Here is a 22,448-nt window from a genome sequence, read left to right as displayed (position 1 = left end):
TTAATAAAATATACTTTTGATATTATAAATTTGGTCAAATTCAACTTGTATTTGTAATGACAATTTTTACTGAATAAACACAGCTTCTTTGTACTAAGAATAGCCTTCTCCTGCCAATCCTGGGTAATTCTGCATCAGCTCATACTGTATTATAAAACAGCATAAATTTTTTATTAGTTCACTGAAAGGATTTGAAATATGGTCTTCTATTTACTATCCAGCCATTGCTTGACTTTAATTGCTATGTAAGGATTTAAAGAAAAGTAACAACATAAGCCTAAAATATTAGCTAATTCAGGGTACTCTATATGAAAACTTTGTCATTCTCAACTAAGTTTTCCAATATTTCATAGAGTTATAAACAAATTTTTCCTGAATTTTTGAAACATGCTAATATCACATAATTTTACTATTTAAATACCTGGAAATGTTGCCTTTTTACTTGAGTCAATTAAGATGATTTCAATGCACAAGCATTCTTTATTAATCTTTTGTCAGAGATATAATAAGTATTATTTGTTGAAAAAAATAATTATTATTTGGTTTTATAATGTACTTTCATAATGAAATATTATAACATGATTATTTGTCATATTTTCATTTTTACATAGTAAAGTGAAGGAGAGAAAGTCAAAAATAAGTTTGTCTATCTTCATATTTAGGCAATGTGTCTACAGATGTACTATTGGACTCGGGAAGAATCCCTGATGACCTTCTACTCCAACTATCAAATTTTCTAGTTGATTAAAGTACTTTCCAGAGTTGAAAAATTTGGTCACAGATTTTGAGTGTGAGAAAAGACTAGAATCCTGATTTTCTTGACTCTAGGCACTTGAGAATTAAAGGTAATATTTCTATAACCATGAATATGTTCCTCATCTACATGCATTATAGGAAAATAAGTTCAGGTATCTTAATAAATGATGCTTTAACACAAGATGTGCTATATTCTTAAAAAAAGGATATCAGAATGAGTTCCAAGTTTTAGCAAAATAAATTTCCAGGACCTGGGAAACTCTGTTCTGGTTCCGAACAGTCTTGCTCTGATAGCACAAATGATAGTTGTATAACAACTACAATGTAATATCTCAACAGAAATATTTGGTAGACTTTGAACTATAGCTCAGAGGTATGTCCAGGCTCTAATATGTGGGAGAATCACTTTCTGGCAGGAAAGAGCCAAAATGGGGTCTAATAAGGGTGAAGGGAGGGTGTCAATCATGAAGAAAAGTTCTGTCCTGTGATTGCACGATTCAAGATCTCACCAAAATTTCCATCACATTCTAACTACTTTCTCTAAGGATGTTTCATCACAGTCTTAATAACTTTAGAAAGCAATTAAGGGGTGCCTAGCTGGCTCAGTTGTTAGAGCATCCAACTCTTGATCTCAGGGTTGTGAGTTCAAGCCCCACATCAGGCATGGAGCCCACCTTAAAAAAAAGGGAATCAAGTAAAATTACTACTTATGAGGAACTATAATTGCCTCTCCCACTTTATGATTTTTCAACATATTTATGTTTTCTATGTATATAAGATAAAACTGAGATAAACATGTCTTTAGTATATCATAAGCTTATCTTTAAAATATTATTATATACGTTGTCCCTGGAAATACAATGCTGAAGGACAAATTGTGACAGGGACAGAGTTTCATAAAATGGTCTAAAATATGTTATTCTTTTAGAAAAGATTTGTATAAGTGAGAAGACAAAAAGTATCACATAAGCAGAGCAAAAATGATATATTACCAGTATATACTATTATAATAAAATCTTTTCATTTTTGCTTTTTTCTTCTATAACCTATAGAAGAAAATCTATTATCTTCTATAATCTACTTAAAAATATATTCTAAATGATGATGTGATCATTTGCTAAAGAGCAGCCAGTATGTGGTATATGTATACAATGGAATATTACTCAGCCATTATAAACAAAAAATACCCACCATTTGCTTCAACGTGGATGGAACTGGAGGGTATTATGCTGAGTGAAATAAGTCAATCAGAGAAGAACAAACATTATATGGTCTCATTCATTTGGGGAATATAAAAAATAGTGAAAGGGAATAAAGGGGAAAGGAGAAAAAATGAGTAGGAAATATCAGAGAGGGTAACAGAACATGAGACTCCTAACTCCGGGAAACGAACAAGGGGTGGTGGAAGGGGAGGTGGGCAGGGGTGGGAGTGACTGGGTGACGGGCACTGAGAGGGGCACTTGATGGGATAAGCACTGGGTGTTATGCTATATGTTGGCAAACTGAACTCCAATAAAAAAATATATATGTGTTTCAAAAAAAAAAAAAAAAAAAAAAAGAGCAGCCAGTATTAAAGTTTCTAGAATTAGAACCACTTTCCACATCTGAATACTCATCAGGTCAGATAACCATTTTACAAGATTCATCAGTACTAAAGGTGTAGTCTGACAGCATCTGCTTTTTGAAAAGCATCATTTCTTCCTATTGACCCTAGTGCAGCTTGGATATAGGAAGTAACAGCCAACATCTAGAATTCACTGTAGGGCTTATAAGCAAAATCTACACTTTCTACATTTCAAACATAAAAAAGATACATTTTAAAAATTTTGTGCATTACTTTATAAAATTGTATGAAACTGTTCTTCAGATATATAATCATATTTCAGGACTCATATTCTGTTCTGTATCTGCCTAGGAAATAAAACATATAATCAAACCAAATAATCTGATTTTTTTTTCTGGTTCAGGGAAGGGCTGCATCACTCTTTTCTTTACCTTTATAAAGTTTAAATTTGGGGCAAGTAAAAAAAAGGAGAATGCTAAGAAACTGAACTGCAGTGAGGGCATAGCTTACGGTCTTATTTTAAGTACAGACAGAATTCTGGACAATCAGGCAGAGGAAATTCTCACACCATAGTGGTTTCTTCAGTGATTCCCTCCTCATTTACAGCCTGCATGTGTTACCTGCCCAGGTGCTGAATGTCAAGAAATATCTTAAGGACTTCACTCAAGTGCCGTGATTGATGGATGAAGGGTGGGGAGATTTCTCCCTGTGCCTGCTTATAGCCCACTATAAAGATGAAAAGTACAAAGTGTGTTATTTGTTTACACAGTTTTTAGGCTTTCATGGTCATGTCTTTTAGATATTTTTAGCATGATTTTGCAAAAGGCTATTTACGCTATACACACAGGCCTTAATAAAATCTGGTTTATGGCCAATTAGTTCAGCTGGTTATAGCACAGAGCTTAGAAAACTAAAACTTATTTTAATCCTCAGTGTGTTTATTTATTTTGATATAGATACAATTTTTCTTCCCTTCAAGGGATACAACTTTTAATTGGCAAATTACACCAAAAAGAAAAAGAAAAAGAAATACATACAGACCAAGAGGGATTTGCACAAAGTAGTGTGAATAGATCACCGAATATACCAAAATAAATGAAAAATAATTGTTCACCTTTCCCAGAAAGTCTCTCTGAACTCCAACATGAGCAAAATTGTCTTTCATTGTTTAACAACAGAATTACTTGCATTTATTTCTTCATTTCCTCTATTATATTTAATTTATGCTTATATATGAGTTTTTCTACATTAGTGCCATCATTCCATGGGACACTAGTTGTAGCAGAAACTCTGGAAATGGATTCCCTGATCAAATTAGTTTAAAATACTATCTTATAGTCCCCTCTTAAAAAATAAAAATGCATCTAAGCATACTAGAATAAGAAGTCACACAGACATAATTAATTTTATTTTTTTTTAATTTAGAAAAGCATATTTTCATCAACTCTTATGTAACAACAGGCACTACCACATTTGCTTTATTATGATAATAACAAATAGCTCTAAGGACCAATGTTTCTATATTGGGGGATAGTTTGGTCCACGAGTAAATGAAAACACAGACATGAAAATCAGTCCCATGTCAGGCTCCCTGCATGGAGCCTGCTTCTCCCTCTGCCTGTGTCTCTGCTTCTCTCTCGCCCTCTCTCTCTCTCTCAATCTGTGTGTGTGTGTGTGTGATGAATAAATAAATAAAATCTAAAAAAAAAAAAAAAAAGGCGAATTGTAGTTTGTTGCTCATTGACCAGACCTGAGTCACATGAACATCTTTACTGCAAAGAGGTCCAAAAAATAAATTTTTTAATTGGGAACACTGATATCTCAAAAAAAACTGGAATTTGTTAGTAAAAAATAAGGAGAGAAGATAGATATTGTGTAACTAATACTATTTGTCACAATTCTCTGGATCAAAATTTAGAAAGAATTACATGTATCACTGATTCAGTTATATCAAACTTTGCTTCCTTGTTTGAGTAATAAGCTAAAAAATAACTCATCCCCCTCTTACCTGACACATTTACTGCAAATGAGGAATGCACATACTTACATTTGTGGTGTATATCTCTTTCTAGTATATGTTCTAATAAGCAGTACTTTGTAACATCAAGATTTTTTTCCCCAAATCATTGAATTAGTTAACATTTGTGGATTTATCAACACTTGGAAAATTTAAAAATAAAGAAGAAGAAGAAGATGCAAAATAATAGTGGAAGGAACAAAAATAGACTGTTGTTGTTGTTGTTTACCAAGAGATGAATACTTGCAATATATTTTTTGTCCCCTCATTCTATATGAGAAACAATATGCTATTTGGTTGTGATAGTGTTTTAATAGAGATGTAGTTACATGTTAGTTTTAGTAACAGATCTCTCCAAGGTTATAATCAATCCTGGAATAAAGATATTTACAATTATGATAATTCAGATTAATCTGAAGGGTTATTGAGGGAGAGGAAAGGCAGAGTTCTAGTGGCAGCTGTGAATGGCAAAACATTTTATGAGCCTTCTCAGAGCACTCAGACAATGAACTTCAACATTTGCAAAGCTTGTCAAAAGAAATTAAAATTTAAATTAGAATATTTAACTATGTGTAATGTAAGGCACAAGTCTGGTATGTGAGAGAAGCTCATACATTAATTGACTGAAGTAATACGTAATATGAAACTGAAGCACACACATAAAGTAAGGTCTCCTTTTAAATTTAAAGATTCTTTTGCTCTCTATACAGAAGTTGTTGCTGTTTCTCCTCCTAAGAATAAGGAGACCTTGGTTATAAATCATACACAGAAGTAGATACTCTCTGCTACACAGCTATCAAATGGAGGAATGTACATTTTCTACTTCATCTATCAGGCCTACTGATGTATTTTCATCTATGGTATCAATCACCATAGGAGCTTAAGTACTTGAAAATGGGAACCCATGGGGCTCAGCTACCACCAATGAGGGCTCAGCTGTTCTGTGAAAGCCATGAAGAGTGAAACATCTGAAAGACCTAAAAATACAGCTTAGTCTCATCATAAGCCACTGACCATGTGGTGTCCCTGGCTCCAGGCATCACACAGAGGATTTAAATAACTCGTGCAAATTCTGAAGACAAAGATAAAAGTGGTGGCACTGAGATTCTCACTAGTGATTCCCAAAATGTGAATAAAAACAGGCATCCTTTGCCACTAGATTAACTTTGAGCAACATCTGTAGGATGCTGGGAGATATGTGCACTCCAGGAGAACTGCCAGTGTCACAGACAAAAGGTTCAGCATAATTATAGAGTCTCTGCAGGGGAGAGAAGCACAATATGTCACGAGAGTAATGCAAATGATCTTTAGGACGCTGTTAATGTGCATTAAATTTTGGGTAGCAACCAACTGTGAACACATAACCAATAAATCACACAGGAAAATAAGAGAAAAAAATTACGTGTCTGTTCTGAACATTGCCCACAAGTATCTTCGCATGTGACACAATTATGGCAAATTTAAATGTCATGATCTTTGTTCAATTTAGAAAGATAAAAAATATTATTAGTTAAATCAATGTATAGCTAATTGGTCTTATCAATATATGCTCTATATGGTACTCAGAATTACAGAATAGCAGTATTATACAGCACATAAAAAGTCTCTCTCCTAGAGTTCCTAACTCTAAACCATGTATGCTTATTAAGGAAAGGATGCTGTGATAGTAGTTGAATATATGCATGGTTGTGTCAGGTAACTCTGGTGGGTCTCAGATTTTGGCTGAAGGGAAAGGGGAGAGTTGGGAAAATAGGAAAGAAATTTTAATCTGTGTTTAGTCCAAATTAATCTCTAGCTTCACCCTCACTCTCTTTTTCCCCAAAAGATTAAGAGCCTGGAAGAAGATGGCACAACTGATTGCAGCAGAGCTTAGGTGCACCTTGGAGCATGAAGCTAGATAACAAATTCTGACTAAGAATTACAGAATTAGCCAGATTCATTGCTTTAGCCCTCTGGGGACTATTTCCCTATTCATCAGTCTATGCCCATTGCAGAGGATTATCTCTCTGCTTTAAAGAGAGTGTAAATCCTGAGATCTAGGTAGAGTCATCTTTACCTTTATATTCTCTGTGTTCTTCATAGAAACTACTTGATAACTTTTGAGAGTTTCCTACTACATTTAGGGAAACAAGAGATTAGTTTTAAAAATAAAATAAAAATAAAAATTTAACTTACAAAAATGTAAGGACAAATGGGCAAAGAGGAGATAATGGCTCATATAACAGCCTCCTGCTCCCTCTTAAACTGTTTGTTATTCTTCAAAACTGTTTTCTCCATTTAATCAAGTTACCCATCTTCATCTTCCCTTTAATCCTAGTGCCTTAAGTGCTTCGAAGAATTTCATCCCTCTGGAGGGACTGATGAGGATGGATAGGTGGGATTCCATAGGTAACAATCCAGAACAATGAAATCAAAGCACATCAATGTGAAAGAAGACTAACTCAAGGGATTTTCTAATTATAAATATAAATACAAAGCTGTTCCTCACTATAACCCACTGCTAATCAATTTCCCTAGAAAGTTCACTAGTTTTCTATTCCAGACATTAATCATTATCCACAAATTCCCATTGGTAAGCTGTTTACTGAGAAAATAAAGTACGATCTTAATATGGATTTCTTAAATGAGAGCCTGACATGAGGATTCAAGTGTAGTTAGATAATTTTAGTTAATGCTAGCAAGCAGAAGTAAGAAAGTAGGGAAATTGAAAGCCAATAAAGTGTACGTCATTTAGCTGGTTGCTGATCTGGGCAACTAGAAATCAATTTCTTTGGAGATCTGTGGAGACCTTCTGAGGAGTCTTGTAGAACCCATCTCAGAATAGTCACACTTAAAGGAAGGAGCCCAGTGAAATTATCTATAGACACTTTTCTCCCACTGGTTGAAGATGGCCTTTGGGAGCATTAACTTCCAGCCGTACTCACACACACACTCACATTTGTGTGTTGAGAGACTCTGTAACTTGGAGAAACCCTTAGGCAGAGAAGGAGAAATATCCTATGATGTGTGCTTCAGGAAGGATGCTGGCTTTCTGCACCACAGCTGTTGTAAAACTGATTATGCAAAGTGGGAGTGTATCGATCATAAGTGGCCAAACATGAATTTCTTTTCCACCTCTACAGATTATTTATTCCACAATGTCATTGCCCATTTTGTCTAATTTTTATAGCCTTATTCACCTTGGTATTAATTTTTATTCTGCCACCACTATCCAAACATTTCTCTCATAAAAAATAAAAAAAAAACAACCCTCTTCCAATAGCATAGACTTAATACACCTCTACAACTAAAATTGCAAATTTACAACAATGTGTCGTTTTCCTTGCTTCTCATTCTTGCTTTCAGACCATTTCACATTTTACCTTGGGCTCTGGCATAAGGCAAGATGAAGAAGTAACAACTTACCCCTAGAAGAAGAACTAGTCAAAAATGACTTTATTGACTTAGATTCAGAATCCTGTGTCTGGGAACAAGCTGCTTTTCATCTCCACTATCTTTAATTATCCCTTCAATTAATCTCTTTCCACATACCTTCTCAATATTAAGTCTTTACCATACATTCATGTATTTTTTAAAGGATTATTTATATATTATTTAAAGGATTTTTAAAGGACCAAGGGAGAGAATGGGGGGAAGAGCAAAGGGAGAGAATCCTGAGGCCGACTCGTGCTGAGCTTTGAGCCTGATATGGGGCTCAATCTCAGACCCATGAGATCATGACTCATAAAACCATGGCCTGAGATAAAGCCAGCAGTTAGATGCTTAACTGACTCAACCATCCAGGCTCCCCTACATTCGTTCATGTTTTCAATATCATGCCAGTTTCACCAAGCATCTCCATCCTTTGGAGTCTTTATGCAAATGCTATCTTTATATTTTGCTTCTTCAAAGGATTAATCCTGTATCATCTTCCCTACATTCATGACTGTCTCTTTTCCTGAGTACAACTTTGCTGTAATTGCAAGAGGTTCATTCTTGCATTCACACTGTCAATGGTCCTTTGCGGTGGTGGTATCATGCATGTAACTCCAAACTGATGCATATAGGCTATTCCATACTAAAGTCTTCAGCCAGTATTATGACTAACTTAACTCATTTTGTTCTGTTTTCCTTTTTTTTAAAAAAGGTTTTATTTATTTATGCATGAGAGACACAGAGAGAGAGAAAGAGGCAGAGACAGAGGCAGAGGGAGAGGGAGAAGCAGGCTCCATGCAGGGAGCCTGATGCAGGACTCGATCCTGGGTCTCCAGGATCACACCCCGGGCCGAAGGCAGCACTAAACCGCTGAGCCACCCGGGTTGCCCTTGTTCTGTTTTCTACTAACTAGTAGGTCACTTCCTTACATTGTCCTGGTAAATGTCCTGTCTTTTCCTCCTTATTATGAACTTGGGTTGTTTTAACATCTCAATACAAAAGTTTCTAAATTCCCTAAACATCAGTGACTTCTCACATCACTCTTTGAAAATTTATTTGGGTTCCTATACTCTCAAGTTTACCATCAAGAAGAACTGCTTGAATCTTGAAACCTTAAACTCTATTACCCTACTGACCCAGACCTATTATTTTGACACTGGTTACCTCATTATTCCATTATCTTTTTTCTACTTATCATGTTTAATAGTCTCTTGACTCTTCTGTGTCTGTCAATTTTTACAGCTTTATCCTCTTGTCTCTACCCATCCAAGAATATCATAATGCACTACAGTTAAATTTCTAGCACTAACTACTCTAATTAGTCAATCTACCTTTCCCCTCTTCAATTTCCATTCTTTTGGCAAAAATAACACATCTGAGTGGAAGAGGGCCATTACAGATTTATGGTGGGAGATTTCTTTCTTCTTTTAGTCTTCTAATGAAAAGAAAGAGAGAAGTGACAATTATGTTTTCCCATGTAAGGAAAAAGACCCTCACACTGGAGCAGCAAGGGGATAATAATACAAGTCTAAACTAGCCACAGAATAAGTCATGCCTACCTTCTCTATATGGGGAAAAAGAAACCCACCTTTGTCCTGGATTGTGTTTTGTGATTATCCCAATGGATGCAATCCAGTTTCTGGGACTTTGAGTTGTTTGCTATAGTCATCCATGATGATGGAATTTGTGATAATTATTTGTCCTATATTGTATTTAACTCCATATAACTATATAAAATACATATAATATATACAGCTATATAAAGTATAGATATATATAGGTTAAAATGTTAACCCATATATAGGTTATATTAAGTTCAAAGTGAGACGCAAAATTGGGCTCAGGCAGCATCTGTGCCTCCTACTGACCTGAGCTCAGCATAGTGATCTCTAGCAATCCCTCTATGCAGAGAATCACAGAAGTACATCCAGGAATTGTCATACTCTTATCTATCCTACCCAGCAAGTCCGGAATATGGTAGAAGACAAAACAGTCTTTAGCAAGGCAGAAGGCAATACTTAGAAATGTAACAGTTGCAAGTGGAACATCATTTTTAAGTGTGTCAAGGACCCTGTCAAGAATTGGGAAAAAAAAAAAAAAAAAACCCTGAGTGATGCTTCAATTTCTGTGATTCTGCTGAGAGGGCCCAGGCTGTGGACTGTGAGCTTATTTTAACTATCTTCATCTTTTTAATTAAAAAGGCAACACATGTACATTAACAAATTCAAATAGCATAAAACGCCTCACAATAAACAATCTTCCTATCCCTGCATTGCATCCCTAAAAGAAACATCTCTATTTTACCTGTTTTTCTAAAGAATTTCTCCAAATATCCCTACGAATAGATATTCACATGCACATTCCCTTTTAAAACACAAAGACTCATATACAATAAAGTTCCAACTGGCTTTCTTTACCTGTCAATATATTTTAGGACACTCTCAATACTGGCATGCATAAATTCAACCCATTTTGTTTAAGGTCTGAGCATATATATAATAATAACCTAACTACTTCTCCTATCAGGGGATGTTTATAGTGTGTTTAATATTGCAGTTACACAAATTGGTCAGTGAATGCTGTTAATATAGATTTTTGCTGACTTGTAAAGGTATACTAGTTGATTAGATTTATAGAAGTGAAACTGTTAGGATGAGGATGATCAATTTTACATTTGGGTAATTATTCTCAAATTCCTAGGAGACTGCTGTTATTTACTTCCTACCAATATTGTTCTCAATATACCCTTATTATTACCTGAATAGGTACTGTGAGGAACATCTATTTGTCATGGTTTGCCTATCTCACTTCCATACTACAGCAGTCATAGGGTTCAATTTCTTAATCTTCAGGTCCCTGCAAATTCCCATCCCAAATATGATTGACTAAGAGCTATTATGATCCAGTATCTGGCTGAATCTTCTTCATATGCCTTTGAACTCTATTATTCCTAATTCTGAAATGGTATTATGTTTCTTCACTTAAACTGGCTCTTTTCTCAAGGTATTATTTTTATCTTCAATGTAGCTTCTCTGGAGAAGTCATTTGATAATCTTTTTTTTTTTTTGTCATTTGATAATCTTATGGGCTTTTAGTTTCTTCTATGGAAAAATTTTGATTGAAACTATAATTTCCAGGGTCATTTCCAATTATAAACTTTTTTTTGAGTATTTTTTAAAAGATTTTATTTATTTATTCATGACAGAGAGAGAGAGAGAGAGAGGGGCAGAGACACAGGCAGAGGAGAAGTAGGCCTCATGCAGGGAGCCTGATGTGGTACTCCATCCAGGTCTCCAGGATCACACCCCAGGACAAAGGTGGTGCCAAACCGCAGGGCCACCAGGGCTGCCCAATTATAAACTTCTTAACTACACTTTTTTCATCTGTGTGTATCTGTAAAATACAGATTCACAAGGGAATAAAAAGAAAAAATATATATTTTAGAAATTTTAGAATAATGTTTTACTCTCTTTCATTGTTGATGCAGTACTGCAGTTCAATTTTCTGATCACTGAGTATTGTTCATGGTTTCTGCCTTCACCTTCTATATTCATAATAGCATCCAGTATTTGAGGATTCTGTTTTCCCAGGATAATATATCACTTGACAGTTGCTATTAAGAGGTTTATACATTTCTAAGGATACAACATCTACCACTTATAAAATAATGTGTTAAAGTGGTTATTTAATTATCATCCATTTCAGTTGGCCTAAATTATGAAAGTGATATGACTTCCTTGTCTGGTTCAACAATAGATTTTATAAAAGGTCAATCAAAAATCCCTTAAGCTAAAGAAAAAACCTTTCCATTTGCAAACTTAAATGTCCAAAGACTCCTGATTTCAAGTCATACTATCGTATCCAATTTTACTTTGGTAAAACCAAGCTAAACATATTGTCAAAATGTTTAGTGTTTCCAGAGGGAGATAAAAAAGACAAACTTGTCAGTAATGTATAGGAAATAAAATTAGGAAAACATTTCATCATGTAAATCAGGAATAGTTTATCCCACTTTGAATTGCATCAATAGGCAGATGAAGTTTACCTTTATACAATAGCAGCTAGCCATCAGATGTGTTTTTAACTTGATTGGGGGTATTCCTTTGTAGTTCTGGGCTGAAAGCCAAACCATTAGGAGGAATTTGGGTTTTACAGCCTTAACATCCCTTTCACAAAAAAAAATCATCCAAATAAGATTAGAGTAACCCAGTCCCTTGCAAAAGGTAAGAATACCCATTATTATAATTACTGTCCTTTAAAAAGTATTATTTTATTAATACAAACATATTTTATTGATAAAAAATAAAGTCTAATATTTGTAATATTCAGAGAGTCTAAGGCATTTGAAATAAAAAAATGTATAGACAAACACTAGAAACATAAGCATTAAGATAAAAATGGATATAAGAAACTAGAGACCTATATATTTTCTTCAGTAAAAAGACATTGTGAAGAAGTATAAATACTAAGAAAACAATAAACTGGACATAGGCAGAGAGGGAGAAAAAGAGAAAAGAAAATGGAGAAAAGAGAAAAAAAATTGCTTATGAAACAACAATGAAATAGCATTACTGGTAGGAATATGTTAATTATAAACTATTGGAATCCAACTTTTAGTAAATACAGAATAACCTTAAATATATAAATAGCTTTTGTAACTATTTTTTATACTTCTGAGATGCTTTCCTATAAAGGTATCTGAAACCTGAAACAATATTTGCAACTGATGATGTTTACCACAGAGTATTTTTTGGTAGCGAAAATTAAGACTGAGCTAAATGTCAAATACTAGGGAAATTACTTCATAATTATAAAATTACTTCAGTAATTTTAAATTACTTCATATTTATAAAATGACCAACCAAGATGTTAGGTAAAAATTAAACAATTCATAATTCCATATGGAATGTGATCTTGATAAAGTAGGAAATGTTTAGGAAATACACATAGAAGGAAATATAAAACTGGTTACAAAAGTAAGTATTATAAGGTTGTTTTGTTTTTTCTTCTCATCACCCTGTATAGTTTTATGCAGATTCTATATTTCCACAGGGAACATATATTACCTATGTGTCCATTTACATAAGAAAAGTACAATTTGTTTCATATAATGATACTTTCTAATTAGGGAAGGCCAAAAAGTTAACAAGTCCTGTCTAATTCTTCATTAATGCTGTTGACTTTAACTGTGCCCTTGAATCATACCAGCTTTTTGAAAAATAGAATTTTAATATGCTCCACAAACACAAAGAAAAATCCATTGTCTCTTTTCTTAAAAATTCTTCATGCTTTTAGATTATTAAAAATATTCAACATGATTTATAGATCTCATTAGACCACTTAAAATAGTATATTTAAGGAAAAAGTAAGGACAATTCACTGTCAAAATTAATGCATTTCCCTAAATTTTCCTCCATTTTAAAATTCCTATTGAAAATGCAAAAGGTTATAGAAATAACTGTCAGTCCACAGTTTGGCAACATCTGTGGGCAAATAAATGGTTAAAACAAAAGTATATGCATAGTCATGTTTTAAAATTTTACTGCCGCAAGGTGGATTGATATAGTAAAAATAGATAAACTAATTTAAAGCAACAGAACAAGCAATCTGCCATATCAATGAACAAAAGTGAAAAACTAATAATTTGGTTTGAAATGTTGAAAAAATAATATGCAGGAAATGGAAACGTACAAGTAGTATTCCTGTAAAATAGTGGACATCCTATGAAATTGAGGATGTATTGGAAAGTGATATTCCTGCATGGTTGTAACAGAAACAGGGACCTTATGTCCCAATTTTAGCTCTTATTCTGTGCCAATTACCTGGACTTTAAGTGCTGGTTTATTTTTTTCATTACTTTCAAATGAGTAATAATACTAATATTGTAATATGGTCACAATTTTCACAGTAGAAAATGTCACGACTCATGAAACTCAGGCTGGATTTAGTTTTACTTCAGTTTCACAAGCAACTGGAATCCCAGCATAGCTTTTGGTATCAAGGGTTAGTTGACTGAAAGAAATGGCAATTCACTCAAACTAACAGAAGTAGTGATAGGATCATACTAAGGGAACAGAAGACACATGAGGCTGAAAGGAGTTCATGAAAATTGTAATCAGCATCTACACTCCATTTCTCTCATTTAAAAGGATACCTCAGGGACACCCGGGGGGCTCAGTCTGTGAAGCATCTGCATCGGCTCAGGTCATGATCCCAGGGTTCTGGGATGGAGCCCCAAGTTGGGGTCCCTGTTCAGTGGGGACTCTGCTTCTTCCTCTCCCTCTGCCCCAACACCTGGTTGTGCTCTCTCTTGCTCTCACTCTTTCTCAAATAAATAATTTTTATTTGTTTTTATTTTTTAAAAGATATTCATTCATTCATTCATTCATTCATTCATTCATTCATTCGAGACACAGAAGGAGAGAGAGGCAGAGACACAGGCAGAGGGAGAAGCAGGCTCCATGCAGGGAGCCTGACATGGGACTTGATCGGGTTTCCAGGATCACGACCTGGGCTGAAGGCGGTGCTAAACCGCTGAGCCACCAGAGCTGCCCAAATAAATAATTTTTAAAGGATATCCTATCCTTTAAAAGTATATATATAAAAAAAGTAAAATGCCAACCTCACTGACATGGTATTAATTCTTAAAAGCCTTATAAGAGAATAAACACCCATTCTCCATACAGCATATTCTCTCCCCTCCCTTTCCTCCATCCTTCTCTCTTCCTCTCTTCCTCCCTCCCTCTTTCTCTCTTTGCTATCTCTGGTTTTGTTGCACTCCACAACCCATGGCTAACATAATGTTTTAGATCCAGCTTTCCCATAAAGTTTTATCTACAGAGCTTTGAATACTGCTCTCATTATCCCCAAATCTCCCAAACTCTAAGCTTCAGTTATTTAGAACCTTTGAACATGTTACTGTGTTCCAGGTTCAAACATTCCTGGTTCCTCAAGGGAGAAATCTGATTGTCTTAGTTTGGATTAGCTGTTTACCCCTGGATTTATCATCTGATGTCACACATGGAGTTACCTCACACGAATACAGGCAGCTGCATCAGCTCCTTCAGGAAAGTCTGTGGAGGTCATCGCCAAAGAAAGGGCATAAAGTTTGAGATATAGGTACTTCAAACTTATGCTACATTTAGAGAAGCACATAAGTGTTTTACAGAAAAACATCAGGGCTGGTTTCATGAGCTCATGTTTTGTACTCTTGCACAGGGTCCTGCACAGAGAAGGCCCTGTGTTTGGTTTAATGCTTTTTTTGTGGCCTTGTTGAAATTCTTAATAATATTTAAACAAATGTCCCCTGCATTTTCATTTCACAGTAGGCCCTGAAAATTCTATAGTTGGATCCAAACACAGTCCTTGTTTCTGAGATACTTAAGATTCTGTAATGGATAGGTCTAATCTGCTAAAACTGAGCCCTTTTGTCTCTTCCAGATTCAGGGCACTAAAGAACAGAGGATAAAAGTAGGCACTAACATTCTAAAACAATAACCTAAGACTATGCTAATATGCATAATATAATGAAGTATCACCATTTATCTTACATTATATTAAAATTCAATCATCTTTGATATAAATCAATTTAGATGGGATATTAATTAGAAGTAGATGACAGGAAAAAAATTATAAAACTTTCAGAGTCCAGGTAAAAGTAATTTGATTTTAAGAGTCTTGATACTGTTCTTGAATCCCTAGTGCTTAGCAAATCCTCCAAGGAGATATAATAAAAATGTACCTTTACATATATTTCACTGCCTTCTCCCAACTCTTTGTGACCTTTTTATTGACTCTCCCTAGCCTGAGAATATAGTAGTTGCAGCTACTTACAGCTATGTGACCAAGCGAAAGTTACTTAACAATTCTCAGGCTTGATTTCAATCATCGTAAAATGTAAGAAAATAATAGTAACAAGCTAGAAAGACATGCTGTGAGGATTACAGAAGAAAATGCACATCAGGCTCAGTGGTTGAGCATCTGCCTTCAGTTCTGGTCATGACCCCAGGGTCCTGGGATCAAGTCCTGCTTCAGGCTCTCTGCAGGGAGCCTGTTTCTCCCTCTGCGTGAGTCTCAGCCTATCTCTCTGTGTCCCTCATGAATAAATAAATAAAATCTTAAAAAAAAAAGAAAATGCACATCATCACTCAGCACAGTATCTGATATTAAATAAGAATTAAAGAACACTTCACTTGTATTTTATTATAACATTTACCATGATGTGTTATAATTTATGTCACTTGTTTGCCCACTTACCCTACTGCTTTATAGGTCCTTGCTAAAAATTACCACTTCCTGGTTATATTTTTATCATTAGTGTTAAATACAATGACCAGTGCACAGTACAACCTTTTCATGTGTTTGAATAATGGAAGGATGAATAGATTCATTTAATGAGAATTTTTGAAAGTGGTGATACACTTGTAAAGACTATATTCCCTCACCTACTAAAATCCAGAACAAAATATTTGCTTAAGAACAGTAGCAAACATCATCAAAATAGCATAGTTTTGGAGTTAGAACGCTTTATTTCCACATCCTCTTTGGAATAATATCTTTAAAAGTATGCAAATAAAAAGAGTTTGATCATGTTTTACCAAAATGACTAAAAACCCCATTTCCTTTTTATACATTGTGGTGGGGAGATTTCAATATCTACAGACTTGGAAGCAAAGTTTAATAAGAGTCAACTTCCTTAGAGTAAAAGCAAATGTAGTATAGGTTAAATACAGGAATTAGAAAATGCAAAAAACAAGAATTTCCATGCCCCTTCTGGAGAGGCACGTTTCTTAATACTTATATGAATCCCTTCAGGATGTGATAGAAAAACTTACTTTAAGAAAATTTCACATACACACATATTATAGTATTCAATTCTAGGAGATCTACTGGTCTTTTGAAATACATTTATGCACATTCCAGTGTGTATGGGCCTGCAATATCCACTAGCAATTTTGCTAGCCACTAAGAAAATCTGGCTGTTTAAATTAAAAAATTCAGTTCCTCGGTATTACCAGCCAAGTTCCAGGTACTCAACAGTCACATAGCCATTTAAATTAAGTTTAAATCAATTAAAATCAAACATTCAGTTCCATGTCACACTAGCCACATTTCAGGTGTTCAATAGCTACATGAGGCCAGTAGCTACCATGCTGAACAGTGAAAATATAAGACATGTCCATCATTTCAGAAAGTTCTATTACACAGCACTGACATTGACCCTGAAGAATTCTTGTCCTAGTGGAAGGATTGTGACCTGGGTACATGTGGTGCACATGCATGAGGGAACACTGCTTTCAGAGAAAGGTTAAATCTATTTCCTAGTAAGCATAAGATTGACTTTTAAATTTTCTCCCAATTACCAGTTCTACGGATATGTAAACTTTCCTTCAAAACAAAAGTGAAAATCAGTAGCAACTTGATATTATAGAGAGTGTCTAGCTTTTGGATTTACCAGGGTTGAAGTCAGGTTTTCTATTTCAGTTGCTCGCAATATTTGGCAAAGTAATGACTTTCTCATATGTAAAGTGGTGATAGTAACACTTATTAGGGTAGTTTAATAAATTAGAAACAAAAGACCTGAAATGCTTTTGTAACACATTTGAGATACTGTGGTAAATATAGTAACACGTTGACCAGAAGAGCCTTAGATTCCATCCAGTATGTCCAATAAATTTCTATTGTAAACACTGGAGAATTTGTGTTGTCTTCCCACTGCACCTCATACTGAACGTGATTATATACATCTATCATCTTCATATTTCCATTTCCTAGAATTTCACATAGTACACAACAGTCATTCAATGAACATCTGTTGCATGAATATGTGCCCAATGCTATACACGGAGGTAAATGCAGACCAAGGAATATATCCCAGGACTCCTGAATCTCTGTGATCTAGTGCAGAGAGCAATGGATAGAGGAAAAAATAAATATATATGGTTCTTCTTTTTGTTTCGTGACCCTAAGTAATCATATTTCTGTCCTAGGTATTCTCCTCCATGAAATAACAGAATCCATAAACTCTTCTCTAGCTGATTCTCTGGAATGCAGCTTTAAAGTGTCTTCCATTTATAAAACTTTATAGCGGGTACATAAAGACCTCTTACATATTTGACACCATATTTTAAGTATTTCAGAGGTCAACTAATGACACACAATACTTCAATTTTACCATTATTTTTATTTATTTTTTGTTTGAAGGAATAGTGAAAGTTACATTTATATTTATAGTTAAATGGAAAGAAAAAATAATACTTGAAAAACATGAACTGATAACATTGATAGAGAGGTCAAACATTGTCTCTCCTTTATTTTTTTAAGACTTCTTTTTTAGATTAGCTTTAGATTTACAATAAAATTGAGAGGAAAGTACAGAGATTTTCCCTAAGCCCCCCATTTCAACACATGCATAGATTCCACTATTATTGGCATCACTTGTCAGAACAGTTTGTTTGTTTGTTTTTTTAACCAAGGATGAAGCTACTTTGACACATCATAATCACTCAAAGTCTGTTTAAGAGTTCACTCAGTGTTGTACATTCACTGGGTTTGGACAAATGTATAATGACATAAATCCGTCATTACAATATCATAGGGAGTATTTTCACTGCCCTAAAAACTTCTCTGCCCACCCTATGCATCTCTCCCATGCCAAATCCCTGGTAATCACTGATCTTTTTTGTTGCCTTCATATTTTGGCATTTATTAGGATGTCATATAACTGTAATCATATGCATAACCTTCTCAGACTGGCTTCTATTACTTAGTAATATGAATCTTAGGTTAGTTCATGTCTTTCCATGGATTGATAGCTCTTTTTGTTTGTTTTTTGAATAAAATTGCACTTAATGTACTACAGTTTAAACATTCACCTACTAAAAGACATCTTGGTTGCTTCCAAATTTTGATAATTATGAATAAAGGTGTTATAAACATCTATTTTCATGCTTGTGCATGGACAAGTTTTCAATTCTTTTGTGTAAATACCAAGAGCATGATGGCAAGATCTCATGGTAAGATCTTATGTTGAGTTTTGTAGTAAACCTAAAAGCTGTCTCCTGAAGAAGCTGAATCATTTTGCATTCTTGCCAGCAATGAGTCAGAATTCCTGTGGCTTCACATCCTCACCACCACTTGGTGTTGTTTGTGTTCCAGATGCTGGGCATTCTAGTAGGTGTGTAGTGGTCTATCACTGCTGTTTTAACTCGCATTTATCTCATGACAAATGATGTAGAACATCCTTTCACATGCTTATTTACAATCTACAAGTCTTTGGTGAGGTTTCTGTTAAGGTCTTTGGCCCATTTTAAAAATAAGTTTTTTTTTTCTTGTCTTGTTTTTTAATGTTTTATCTCATTATGAATCCTTTTACACTATATGGTAAGTCATTTATATTGAGGGACTCTTTGGAAGATGGTCTGTTTTTAGAGAGAAGGTATCGTGCCAGAGTACACTGTGCCTGCTTCTCAGAATTCAAGTTGCAACATCTTTTAGTGATTATTCCATCCACTTTAAATTAAAATAATCTAGGATCACTTATAATGTGACAATATGATATTGTTCATAACCTCAGAAAAATGTAGCAAGTAATTAGGTCTATGAGGAAATACTGTACGAACAAACAAAAATTGAACAGAAGTATTCAACATTATCCAATTCCCCTTTTGCCTAAGAAAACCGTAGAAATGTTTATTAGTTGTCATTGTCATCACTATTGTTTTATAGTGTCTGTAGTTGTGGTCCATAATTAGAAACAACAAAAGTCTTTGGAGAAAGTGTTTTGTGTGATTGTTTTGTTAAGGAAAGGAGAGAGCTGCAATAACACTCAAAAGTCAGTGAAGTATCATAATTTATGCAGACACTTGAAATACACAGGAATCAACATTTAAATCACTTAATAGGAACATTTTGGAATCCTGAATAATTCTTTTACTATACTGACATCATAGGAGTATGAATATGAATAAAATTGAGTAAAATGCCTGAATAATGAATGATATACTTCAGGATGTTAATACAACTCTAAGTCATTAAATGTATTTCCCTTAAATTTATATAAAATCCTGATTTTAATTGTGCCATCTAAATAAGTAATATTGTACTGACTCCAGTTTTCTACATGGGTAGAGTAGTGCAAAGGGCACTCAGCAGTGAGTTGGAATCTTACAATACAATCAATGCAGGGCCACTTCTAAGCCCAGAGACGCAAAACACATCAATAGATTTATAGTGCACCTTTGCTTAGAAAACTTTATATCATATCTTATGAAATGATTTGTAAGATGAAAAGCAATATACATCCAGCTATGATGTTAACTATATTTAACATATCTAACTAATATGAGATTAGCAATTTTTTTTATAAATTCATGGAAGTGTTGAGAAAACTTGCTAGCATGAGGGCCATATAGGAGGGGGAGGCTATTATACAGACTAGATGTAATTTGAAGGGAATTCTCATCTTTCAAAGGTCCTCTAGGATCCACTTTACAGAAAACTGTTCCTTCCTGGAATAGGTAAAGAATGAACTATGCTAAGACAAGTGCAGTATTCCTCATTCTCAATCATATTTTTTTCTAAGGTAGATCACATTAAACTGGGACAATTAGAACTCTTCCTTAAAATTTGTTAAAATCCAGCTGGGAGAAAAGAATCCTTTGCACTTGGTCTTGCAATTATGAACAACAAGCTCTAATGTGCCATTCATCATGGATCCAAGGTCATATGAACAGCCAGAAAAAAGAAGGGAGGCAGAAGGCACACAGAAGAGATGAGAAACAGAGACTGAAATATATATATATATATATATATATATATATATATATATATATATATATATACACACACACAAGACACAGGTATAAATGTATGCCTCATGAGTCGTAAGGCTACATATTTCTTATGGTTTGATTTTGCAAAACCAGTATTTTCCCCTTCATATTTAAGCTGATTCTAGCTCAACTAGAATTCTAACTTTCATCAAAACAATTCCTAGGTAATGAATTACAATCATTTTTAAAGTATATGTTTAATATAAAAATTCAGTTTTAAAAATTATGCCCAAATACTATGATTAGTATTATTGAAAGGGTGTTGTTGTCACAGTGGTTGTTCTCTTTCATTCTTTTAAGTTTAGGTGGGGGTGCCTAGACTTTATCTTTACACTCTCAAAGATTGTAAAAACATGATGTTTTTCTTCTGAACAAATTTTGCTGTTAAGTAAGAAAAAACTATTCAAAGTGAATTCCTAGCACGTTGATTTAGTTATAAAATCACATTATTCTTATAGCATTTGTAAGAAATATGTCTTTCAAAAGTAATTTCTATAAAACTACCTTTAACAGAGAAATCATAATGCATCCACATATTTTGAAATATCATCTGTGCTAGTTGCTTACCTGTTGTTTTCCAGACCCATAACCACTCCTTAAAACTTCTTTAACCTGATAAGATCATTTTCCAGTGAATTATAATTTGCAGATTTCTATAATTGCAAACTTCCTCCAAATGTTGGCAATAGGAGGCACTAGAAAGAAATAAGAAGCAGGGAAAAAGAAAGAGAAAAATATTCTGTTTCTGATAAAAGCGGTATGGCACTTCCTGGAAATGGCCATAAGATTGGCTGGGCTGAGGTGATTTGTTCAAGACTCAGGTAACCTGAGACATCCCCTTTTAGTAGTTTCAGCCTTGAGAGAGGCGAAATTTCTTTTTGAGTCCAAGAATACCTGAATAACATCAGAGAAGCAGGTGCAGAGTTATGGGCTCACCAATATTTTTTTTTTCACAAACTTGCAAATTGTCATCTCCATTTGCCATTTGCTATTCTATCCTTACAAATTCCTCTGTGACCAGGTCACTGTACTGCCTTACTCCCTCATGTGAAATGTGAAGAGTGGTTTCTGTTTCAATAACTAGAACCTGACAAATACAAATACAGCATTATTTTTGTTTTATTTTTCATTATGATCATAAGAAAGATATGTGACTTACTTTAAAAAAAAAAAAAAAACACCTAATATCCTCTTCTGTCTACCAGAAATAACCAGTTGACTATACAAGGAGGTGATGTCCAACAGAGAGGGCTTGGCTGAATTTGACACATTCTGGCCTCAATTTTCTCATCTATTAGATAAGGGACTTTGTGTAAAGAATGTATAATGCTTCCCAAAGGCTATAGATCGTTTATCATTTGTCCACAGTCATTATGCCTATATATAATAAGTGTAATATCTAAAGATTAAATTTGGATCCACTAGTTCCACTACTACTTACCCAAAGAAAACAAAAACACTAATTTAAAAAGACCCATGCACCCCTAGGTTTATTACAGCATTATTTACAATAGCCAAGATATGAAAGCAACCTATGTCCATCAATAGACAAATGAGTAAGGAAAATGTAATACACACACATACACACACACACACACACACACACTGGAATATTACACAGCCATAAAAAGGATGAGGTTGTGCCATGGCAACAACATAGATGAGCCTAGAGGGGGTCATACTAAGTGAAATAAATCAGACTGAGAAAAATACTACAGGATTTCACTCACATGTGAAATCTAAAAAAGAAAAAAAAACCACAAATGAACAAATGCAAGCAGAATTAGATGTTTATTTTTAAATATTTTATTTATTTATTCATGAGAGACACAGAGAAGGGGTGTTCAGAGGGAGAAGCAGGCTC

The 22,448-nt window shown here is 34.4% G+C and overlaps 1 protein-coding gene across 47 annotated transcripts in view; it reads right to left on the bottom strand.

The window, feature by feature from the left end:
• PTPRD (protein tyrosine phosphatase receptor type D) overlaps positions 1–22,448 on the bottom strand; it is a 2,173,792-nt gene that overhangs the window by 2,096,442 nt on the left and 54,902 nt on the right. The window lies entirely within an intron of this gene.

Source organism: Vulpes vulpes, chromosome 12 (genome assembly GCF_048418805.1).
Source record: "Vulpes vulpes isolate BD-2025 chromosome 12, VulVul3, whole genome shotgun sequence".
Taxonomy (NCBI): Eukaryota; Metazoa; Chordata; class Mammalia; order Carnivora; family Canidae; genus Vulpes; species Vulpes vulpes.
This window is presented reverse-complemented; position numbering and strand designations above follow the sequence as displayed.